This window comes from Cryptomeria japonica, chromosome 7 (genome assembly GCF_030272615.1).
Source record: "Cryptomeria japonica chromosome 7, Sugi_1.0, whole genome shotgun sequence".
In the NCBI taxonomy this organism is placed as follows: Eukaryota; Viridiplantae; Streptophyta; class Pinopsida; order Cupressales; family Cupressaceae; genus Cryptomeria; species Cryptomeria japonica.
Window position 1 is genome coordinate 126364503 of NC_081411.1, and position 11009 is coordinate 126375511.

General features: G+C 31.9%; 1 long non-coding RNA gene across 1 annotated transcript; it reads left to right on the plus strand.

Annotated features, from left to right (window-relative positions):
• The first annotated feature begins 2380 nt into the window (after window positions 1–2380).
• Window positions 2381–3300, plus strand: LOC131857203 (uncharacterized). The gene is made up of 3 exons (XR_009358598.1): window positions 2381–2604; window positions 2699–2962; window positions 3051–3300. It is a non-coding gene; the product is annotated as an uncharacterized LOC131857203 (long non-coding RNA).
• Window positions 3301–11009: the final 7709 nt, after the last annotated feature.

Sequence of the window (11009 nt, forward strand, 5' to 3'; positions counted from 1 at the left end):
GGCTTCTTAATCATGCCAAATAGGTTTGTTTGTATTGAAACAAATTCAAATTAGTTGCCTTGATTATATTAAAATTATCTTGTTTCAGACTATAAACTAATGTTTCGTTCAATTTTTCTAACTACCTTCCAACTCTTTGACTTTGTGAACAAATATAGGGGAAAATATAGCATTACTAACGTTCAAAAGTTTTGTGGGTTAACTATTGATGCTTTCTTATAGTAGTAGTTAATGGCAAGTGTGCATTTGTCCAAATACCATGTGCATTAGGTAACAATTTCCTAATCAATTTCATTATTTTCCCCCACCTCATTACTTGTCGCATTTATCATGTTCATTTGACAGATGAATCTTTGAAATACTTGATTTCACTTTTCCCCCTTATGCAAAAAATAGAAATATTGGGATATGTTGCACTAGATAATCTCATAATCATTTCATCCACTATAAAACATTTGAGAATGGAAAGAGTAAAGTTCTTGTTTGTGAACTATCCCAAGCTGAAAATATTGTCAGGGTACATGATTGAGGAATTGAGTTTTAATTGCGATTCCACTATTGAACATATTAGTATAAAAAAATTAAAGTCTCTATCTGTTAATTTTCCCATGCTCAAGATGTTGTTGGGGTTCTATGAACTTTCTTATTCCATCTGTAATCTTGAAATACTATGAGAGAACTATCCATTTATTGTTTGTGAGTTTTATAAGATGAATCTAAATCCAAACATTTTCTATGAAAGGCATTGAAATCTGTGTTGAAATTGGCTGATGTACAAAACTCTGATTAATCTAATATTATAATGCCTTTACAATCAGACCTATCGGCCTCTTGTTGCAGGCATTCCCCCTGCAACTGCTAGTTTATTTAAATGAGAAAAAGGGGGATAAAGCATTAAATGCTTTAAGACTTTGATGGAAACCACTAAAGGCTTAAGAAGACTTTAAGGGAAACCATTAAAGGTTTGAGAAGACTCTAGAAGGAAGCCATTAAAGGCTTGAAGACTTTAAGGGAAGCCATTAAAGGTTTCAAGTGGGTGGGGATAAATAGGATTTCAAATAAATAATTTATTTCTTTAAAATTCTGGTGCAACTTGCATTTGTAGGAAAAATGCAAGTGGGTGGAGGAAAATAAGATTTTTTAGATAAAATAAAATATTTATATTAGCCAAAAGGAGATGCAACTTGCATATGTTGTAAAATGCAAGTGGGGTGAGGGAAATAGGGATTTTTAATTAAATGTAAAATTAATTAAATGGGAAAGGAGATTTTAACTAAATGTTGAATTTAATTAAAATGGAAAGGGGATTTTAATAAAATGTTGAATTTGATTAAAATGGCTAGAAGGGGATATTTAATTATCTGTTGAATTTAATTAAAATGGCTAGAAGGGGATATTTAATTAAATGTTGAATTTAATTAAAATGGCTAAAAGGGGATATTTAATTAAATGTTGAATTTAATTAAAATAGATTAGATAGAAGAAAGGGAGAATTAATTAAATCTTTAATTTGATTAATGGTTGATTAGAAGAAAATGGATATTGATTAAACCTTAGTTTAGTCAATAGGCATATTAGGGTAGATAAACAAATATAAATTCATTTAATTAGTTGTGCAAGTTTTAGGTGTCTAGAGGAACCAATCACTAAAGCTATGTGTGTGGCCTATCTCAGGCCTTTTGGCCAAGGGCCTTATCATTTCCTTCAATTGTAATGATAGTCTACCCACTTGTTGATTCAAAGTACACATAATTTATATAAGAAAAACATCATGGAAGGCTTTGTTGTCACTATTGGCACACTTCTTATCCCATTGGTGACACCATAATTATACTGGTACTTTGTTTCCAGTCTTATCAGCCATGCCCAATTTTAATTTGCTTTGCAACACCTATTTGTTTTGATATAGTGTTAAATGACATAACAATGAGTAATTGTGAAAGTCACAGGATTCTCTTTTTTCTTTTAACTCTACCAATTTCTCATGGATCCTCTCCACATCCTTCAACAAATACATTGGAACCTTCCCATCCTTGTTTTTTGTAAAAGTATAAGAATTAATCCCTACTAGTTATGGGAATAATGCTGTCTCTGCACGGGCTGGCTTAAATCACACACTAAGCTTTGACTGCTTAGGTGGTGATGTGGGGCCCTCTTGAATCTGTTCCGTTCCTCAACCTATTTCCGTTTCTTAAACGCTTGCCGTTGCAGTCAGCAGTGGCCGTTACAGACAGCGTCAACAGTTCCCGCGCATGAGGGAAGTCAAATTCAAATTCACTGTTCCCGCGCATAAGAAAATTCAAACTCAAATTCATTGTTCCCGCGTTGCTGGCGGAAGTTTTGTGGATGTCGTGAAATGTTTGATAACAATGGACATATGCTCCAAGCAAAATATGCATATGAAAATTGTGCGATTTGTTGTTGACTTCCACATTCAGAGAGACTGCCTCTTCAGATCTTTTGCATCCTGGTTATCTACTTCATTGAAAACAAGCAAGGATATTATGAAGTCGGCTGTATTGTTTATAGTGCTTTTGAATTTGTGCATGTATACAATAGTATGCGCAACGACAGTGTGGGCAATTGAACATGAAATCCTCACAGGTAATATTCACTTTCAGATTATATCTATTTTCTCTTTAAACTGTATAAAGATATATTTCATAAAAAAAAATTCAATTTTGGAGTTCACTTGCAGTGCTGGGAACTCCACTACCCAACCTATAGTGGGCGGTCTACTTTCTGATGGCTTCACTCTCTTGGCCATGGGGTAGGCTAAATTTGGGAAGAGTTTAAACAGACGGGTTATTTGTTGTTTGTTGCATATTAAATCTTATTCATCATAATTGTAAGTTGTTCACTTTCAACACTTAAAACTCACTGGAATGACTAATATCGAGTCTACAATTCATGCAAATTGGTGCGGAAGGAAATCCATTTGCACAGTTGAAACTCGCGTCTGGTAAGCCCTTTATTTTATATTCCATACAATGAGGAATACCATTGGTGGTTGTAGCTTTCATTTACTCTGTGTTTGAATGTTTGTGCAGAAAATGGTGGAGTCATACTCCAGGGTTGTCATTCAATTGCATCGCTGGATACAACGTACGAGAGTATCATATTGAAAAGTGTTTACTTCAATGGTTACCCATTCTTGCAACCATTGTTTTACATTCCCAAAAACCAAATGATAGATCTATTTGAAGTTTCCTTCAACAATTTTTAAGATCATCAGAAATGTTGTTGCTTTATTATACTTGGAATTTTCTAGCTTCTATTGATGGAAAATTCTTCAAACTATGTGGAAACTGTTAGTTTAATAAATATAATAAAAGAATTGTTATGCTTTTATTATAATTGTTTTTGTTTTGATGTAATTCATTTATATTTCAATCTTAATATGACTATGAAGAGATTTCAAGGGTGAGGTTTTCTCACTAATTGTTTCATTTTTTACATAATAAATATGAGATCAGTTTATATTAAAGGTTAAATATTTATAATAAGTAATACAAATATTTGTAAGTATTTTAAGATTTAAAAAAAAAAAATGTATGAAGTTCTTCATGCACTAGTTTTATTTAAGATGTTGATATAATTCGGTTTTAATAATAACATTGATGGCCATCAGCAATATTTCTTGAATGTTGTCATTTTTTTTTCTTAATTTCTACTATTACACCAAAGAAGCAACTTCCATGCATATATAATATAGGTTTCAAAAAGTCGATTTGTAAATCTTGTGTTTGTAAATCTCAAATTTGTAACTATTTCAAGATCTAATGAAGTGTATCATTAATCTTACCTTCATCACCTTCAATACATATTTACATGGACTTATGGAAGAAAAATGGATCACAAGTTATCACTTCTTCCAAATACACAAAAATACTCTCTTTATTTTAAATAGAATACAATTATTCCAAATCACTTTTCATGTATTGATATTCTTAAAAGGACACTATGGAGTAAACATAGTTATAGCTACATCTAGTCATTGTTTACCATGCTATTTCCATGTTAGAGAAGTCAACATCAAGCGTAAAAGCCATTAAATTAAATGATGTCTTACAGATAATTAATTATCATGTTTATCACATGTTTGTACACATGAGATTGTTTGATATAATCCTTGGCAAAATCATGAAGGATACATTGTTTAAATTAGGGAAAATAAAATGCAATAAAGTTCTAGATTTAGAGTTGAGGTCATTGTAATTTATCTTTAAGTCAATTTTATTGGTGGTGGTGGAATGAAGTAGGTATATATAGGATTCATGTATTTCACTTAAATCTTCTAGCAATAAAATGTCTTCATAATTTTTTTGCAAAAAACTAAATGATAGAATTAATTATATATGCTTTTTTAATATGAAAACCTTGATACTTTTTTTTTTGAAGAAATAAATATTTAAAAAAATCTAAATCAAAGGTAATAAGTAATACACTCATATAGCTTAAATATATTAACAAAAAGCTACATACTAGAAAATTGATTTAGAAATATTTAAATGTTTAAGATTATACAAGTAAGTGTATATTTTGACTCAAAAAATTAAAATATCTTAATCTCCCTTGACCTAATCATCTTTCTCACCCCATCCCTGATCGAGACCCAACCATAGAGTGTTAAACCATCCATGTTCACTTTACTTGTAATCCTAATATCCTCCAATTGTCCTAGCTCCATCTACTAACTCACCTTTATTACTTGCCCATAACATTTAGCCTCTTTTTCTACTACACCTTTCCACATGCTTAACCACCACATTCAACTTATTTTCCAAATTGATCCACTCAAGTATCTTATAGAAAGGACTTCCCAACAAGATGCATGGCTAAATTGTTCAAGAAATTTAGTAATTTTGGCATTGTGTATGTCGATTGAAAAGAAATTAAAGAGTAGATTTTAGCTATCATGCCCCTACCATAAAGACAATGTTGATGCTCACACAAAATAAATTACAACTCACATAAATGATTTTCCTTGTTGATAGCATATAAGTCATTAAGGACCGACTAAGATATAAAATTAAAAAGAAATAATTCCTAATTACTCGTTTACAAAAAGGGTTAACTAGATGATAGGTCTTAAGGCAACAATAACCAAACCGTACCTTCATGTTGCGCTTGATGAAGAGAGGCATCCATTACCAAATGAAGGGGTGTGACTCCCTCCACTAAGGGAGATATAAAAAGAGAGAAATCACATTTGAGGGAGGTATCAATTGGACAATGGCAAAATTCAAAAATCAAGTGGGAACCAGGATATAAAATACACATATGAGATAAATATTGATTGCAAATAATGAGTAATAATTAGAAATCAAATGTTAAGAATAATATTAGATTTTAATTTTAAGAATAAATAGTGCCTTACAATTGGTAATGTTATTATTAAATAATATTTGTAAATTAATTGCATTCTTCAACTTAAGTTGGAATTGTTGTTTTAGGGAAAAAATCAAGAATGTCCTAAGAAGGAACATTGCATTAGCTAATTAGCTAGTCAAAGAATAATTAATTGTGTATATGGTGAAATTGGGATGTCAAACTATTGTACAACCAACAAAGATGCAACCACATAAAATCCCTAGTTCTACAATAAAAAAATCCACCATACGCCAATGAAGAAGTTAAAACATGCAAACCAACAAAATATAAAGATTATACCATTTGCATGCTTGGTAGGGTTTGATCTCCATTGTTTCCTATCTCCATCGATCTTGTTTGATATGGTTTCTTTGAGATTTTATGTGTGCACAAGAGCTCAACAAAGAACAAATTATGGTTGTTTAGATGCTCAAGAGTGATTGATCACATGAAGATTTATTGATCACATGAGCTAGATATATGCATTAGTAAGTTAGGGTTGTAAAAGGATGAATGAATCCTCTTATATAGAGAACAACTTAGAAAATGGAGGCATGGGATGAAAAGGTGCAAAGATAAATGGTCGGCTAGGATTAAAGGGTAGGTGGAGAAAATGATAAAATATTAAGAAGGTGGTTAAAGGTAAATTAAGAGATGAATGACAAGTGTCATGGAGAGAAAAAGCTAAATGAATTAATTAAATGAATAAAGATCTATTTAATTAATAGAGAAAGTGGGGCTAATAAAATATTTATTTAATTTAGGGAAAGGCTAGAAGACTATAAGTGAATTAATCAAATAAATAAAAATATTTATTTAACTAGGACATGGCAATTTTAGGTGTCTAGAAATTTCAACACTAATCTGGATTGATCCTAGACTTTCCTAAGGAGCCCATATTGACTCTTGATGATTCTCCACCTAGAATCTCTACCTTTTTTGTAACCTCCCCTAATCCATTATTTTCCTACCAGTCCTCCTACACTTGACACTTCTACCACTTTTTAACCCATTGTAGTGAGACTTTACTATTCCCATCTAATACCAATCCTAATCATATCTAAATCCTCTAGCCCATTGTTATCCCCTACTACCTCAATCTCCTCACAAGCCCTAGTTTTCTCTGAGATGACCATCACATGAGTTGATATGTTCTAGCTCCTCTTCTAGTAGAAGACTTTTATCCTTTGACATGCCAATCTCTATCCCACCTAGTTTCTTTCTATAAAAGTGATCTCATCTACTCTTATTAACACAATTTTAAGGATGCCTTCCTACATATCATGAACTCACTCAATCATGAACATAGAAAATGGAGAACCAAGGGGAGGAGAGAAACAAATGAAAGAAGGAATATAAAGAAGAAGAATACCTTAATTGCCAAAAGGAGCACACTTAACAATTTACCATTATCAAAGGCTCAAGAAAAAAAAGTACAATATCCTTTAGGCTCAAAACCTTACAATATCAAGGATTCACATGTAGATCTTCTCACATCAATTCATATGAGTTAAATACATTTATGGTTAGATTAAAAAAAAATGTGTAGATAAAAGAAAGAAATAATGGCATGCTCAACATCATGGCTTACACCAAATGGATATTAATTACGATGACAAAAAAAATCCTCATACCAACATGCTACCTACCACAAGTTTGGTCACTCATGGAATTTGACTCTCTTTCGGAAGTTGGTGCATGATACTATATTTCATTGTTATGTTGGTGTGGGAAGATCATGTTTGAATTTGATGTGTGAAGTGCCATTTTGACTTATATTGGCTATCACCAACAACACCTACCTCTGTCAACTCGAGAGGGACAAAACCTTAATGGTGGCATGGCCAATTGCATCCTTAATGTTATAATTTTTCTTATCCCTTTCCCTGCCTCATTAGGCACTCAACTCTAAGGAGTTAAATTTACCTACAAATCCCATATGAAGATATTGACCTTTCATTGACAATCAATCAAATTCTTGATTGAACCTACACATATTTTAGAGTTTATTGGTCTATGTAGTCCTCTCTTATCATTTTGGAGAATGAAGCCAAATTTGAAGTGTTTTTAAATTGGGTAACTCATGGGTATCCAACCGAGGAAAATTATCATCATTTAAACTCGCCTCATCAAATGATTAGTTCACCATACATCATATACATTGAATGGCCAATAAGCACCTACAAACATTTCTTCTAGTAGGAATGATCTTAACTCGTACAAGACAATAGATCTTTGATTTAATGTCTTACAAGGTGTTAAGTACAATATCACCTCATGTTTTTTCCATTGATGATCTATTGGATACAAAGTGGGCTCACTTAAAATGTCATGTCATGACTTGGGGATCTTGTTATTGCATGGATCATGTAGAAACTTGTCAATTGCTCAAGTGGATCAATGAAAATGCTAATCATTGTTTCAAGGGGCCCATTGTATTGTTGTATTTAAATGATTAGCTTATCATAGACAAAAGATAACATAACTTATTCAAACAAAAGAACTATACAAAATGGGAAGAGTAATTGTGAGCATCCCTCTCCCACTTCTCGCTAGTAAAAAATCTTTCCATTTACTTGAAGTGTTCCTAATCTTAGTAAATTGAATTAAACCAACTATTTGTGTGAATTAAGATCATATTTAATATATCGATATAGATAGGAAAAATAAACATATTGATTTTCCTTTGCGTAGATGTAACCAAAATTCATGGTTTGAAGGAGAATCTAAGAATTCTTGGTGAAACATAAAAAATACTAGTACAAGTTGACTAGAATAACAACTCACATTTCTTTTTTATAAATATCAACATAATTCACTAAGTATTAAGGAAAGTACTATGTATGTTCAATGCACCATTAAAAATAATAGTACACATGTATGGCTATGATTGCAAGAATATCTAAAAATATGGAATAAGTTAAGGGCATTAACAATGTTAATTTATACCAAAAGGAAATGTTTGTTATAAAGTGTTATGATTGGGACATATATTCAAAAGTTAGTACATGTATTCTAATTTAATTGTGTTTTCACTTTGATGGGAATGCCTTAATGACATGTAGCATTCTCTTATTTTAAGCTTGGTTCATGACTAGATTCTTTTTAATACCCATTTGCATCATTTTTCATACATTCAACATTTGCTCATCATTTTTGCTCCTTTATTGACATTTAATTCCATATATTCTCCCCCTTGCTCAAATTTATCATTCTACCCTAAATTTCATCTTTTAGTAAAAAAAAAAGATAATTTCATATTACATAAAGAAACTTAGTTTCTTTACAATCAACTCATCCCACTCTCTAAATATTCATAACATCACAAATATATTGCTCAATTCAAAGGAAAAACAACTGTACGTTTTCAATGATTTTAAACTTGATTCATTATTTTGAGGCTAAACTGACGAGCATGTAGGTCATGCATGATAGATTGAATATTTTTATTCTAGTTTCAATTAGTCCTTTCCAATTTTCTAGAAAATATTGTTAAGCTAATTCTTACACGATATTAATATAAATTTTTATATCAACTATTACAACTAATTTAGGTATAGTTGTATTACTTGACTGGTTGTTTGATTTCACTTTGATGGTGAGACCACAAGATATTGAAACCCACTAATGTTAGTTGTAATATCTTTTTGCTCCATTCACTTGGCACCATAAAAGAAAGAATTGTCTAATTAATTAAGATTTGATACTTTAATTGAATTATATTTCTATTTTGGAAAAGGTTATTAGGGCTATTAACACAATATGAACTTGAATAAACATATAATAATAAAAGTAGAGTTTGTATCTTTTCCTATGAGAGAATATGAGTTTTGTCTTTTAATTCATAGGTCTTTTTGAATGTTGTATTAGATATCTATACAGGCAAATTCTTTAGCCTCTTGTGATATTCTCTCTTAGAAAGTAAATCTTAGAGGCTAGATACAAAACCTAACACGGGTCTTATTTTTCATTTAGATTATTTGCAAGACAAAAAAATTACCCTTTGTGATCATAAAAGTTGTGAAATACATCCATTTAAGAAAAAAACATCTCCAAAAACAAAAAACTCTATGTCTATATTTGTATGTTGCTACACTTGAAAATAATATGAAGTCTTCAGTAAAAAATTAACACACGCTTAAAGACATAGGGTATCCATTTAGAAAAAAAAGATGAAATCCTAATAAAATTGTTTTGAAATTAACAATGTCATTTTCTCTCCATACAAAATGCCTTTTCACTCCAGTTATCTAGTAGTATGACAAGCATAAGATAAATTTAATCAGCAAACAAAATATATTATATGCATAGGCTAATAATTTTTGTAGTGTAGGAGGAGATAATAAGGTAAAATGGGTATAGACATACTTGTATTTATAATTCAAAATTATTTTTATTTTTCTTCAAAATGTCTATTGATTCCAAGAGGATGTTGGGGAAGGTTGCAAAGACTGGCCTTAGACCTGCCGGTTTTATTTGCTCGCAGGCTTCTAGGGGAAGGGTACCAGTAGTGGACATATCTAACTTCGGGCACATAGAACTCTCAAACCGTACATCAGATTTCAAATTTTTTTTTTTGGTTGTCACTGTATACAACTTAACTTCTTATAACTAAGGATCTGACTTCTAGGTAGTGACGATGTACATTGTGGAAATCGTTATGTACCGAAAGGTCAAAAAGTGGTCATTTCAAAGTGTACCCATACATGAACTCCTTTGTATCAAAAGTAGATAACTCAAAATTTGCAGTAGTAGTGGACAAATGCCCCAGTAGTAGATCACCTTTTTTGACATTTTTTTACTATAATTAGCCCATTTGTGCACCACTATTGAGACATTTGTGCAAAATTATCCACTATTGGTACATGTGATATTCATTAATGAACTTTTCATTATCAATTTGTTGGGCTCCTTTGCAATCTAGTACGAAGGGTTGGGTTGACAAAAAGGTGTCCACTATTGAAACTATGTCCACTACTGATACTCTTCCCCTAAAACCTTATCAACAAAACCATTTTGTGCTAATCCTGAAATGGTAGCATTCCATGAGGCCATACCTATTTCTTTCAGGGTTTTTTATCGAACAATTCACATGCCTGCTCTACTATGCTTTCACTTTTTGCATACACGTCAACCGGAGAAGTGGCAACTGCAACATCTGACAAAATTAACTAATGCAACTACAATATCTAACAAAATTTACCGAATTTATTTTAATTAAAAATCCAACTCAAACACCTTTCCCGCGCAGCGGTGGAAGTTTGGTGGGTGTTGTAAACTGTCCTCAAGAAACAGTGAATTTGAATTTGATTTTCATCATGCGCGGGAACTGTTGACGCTGACTATAACGGTAACTACTGACTGCGACAGTGAGCATTTAGATAACGGAAATGGGTTCAGGAATGGAATAGGTTCAACGGGCCCCACATCACCACCTAAGCAGTCAGAACTTAGTGTGTGTGATTTAAGGGTAGCCTCTCCGCACCCTTGCATAATATCCTTAAAAACATTTCTTGACCCAATATCTTCTAATTGCGGTAAGGAATCTAAAAGAGATTTTTAAAGGGGCCTTTTCTTAGGGTTTGAAGGCTCACCCTTCTGCTTTGAGCTCTTAGATTTTCTTGGCACTTTCGCTA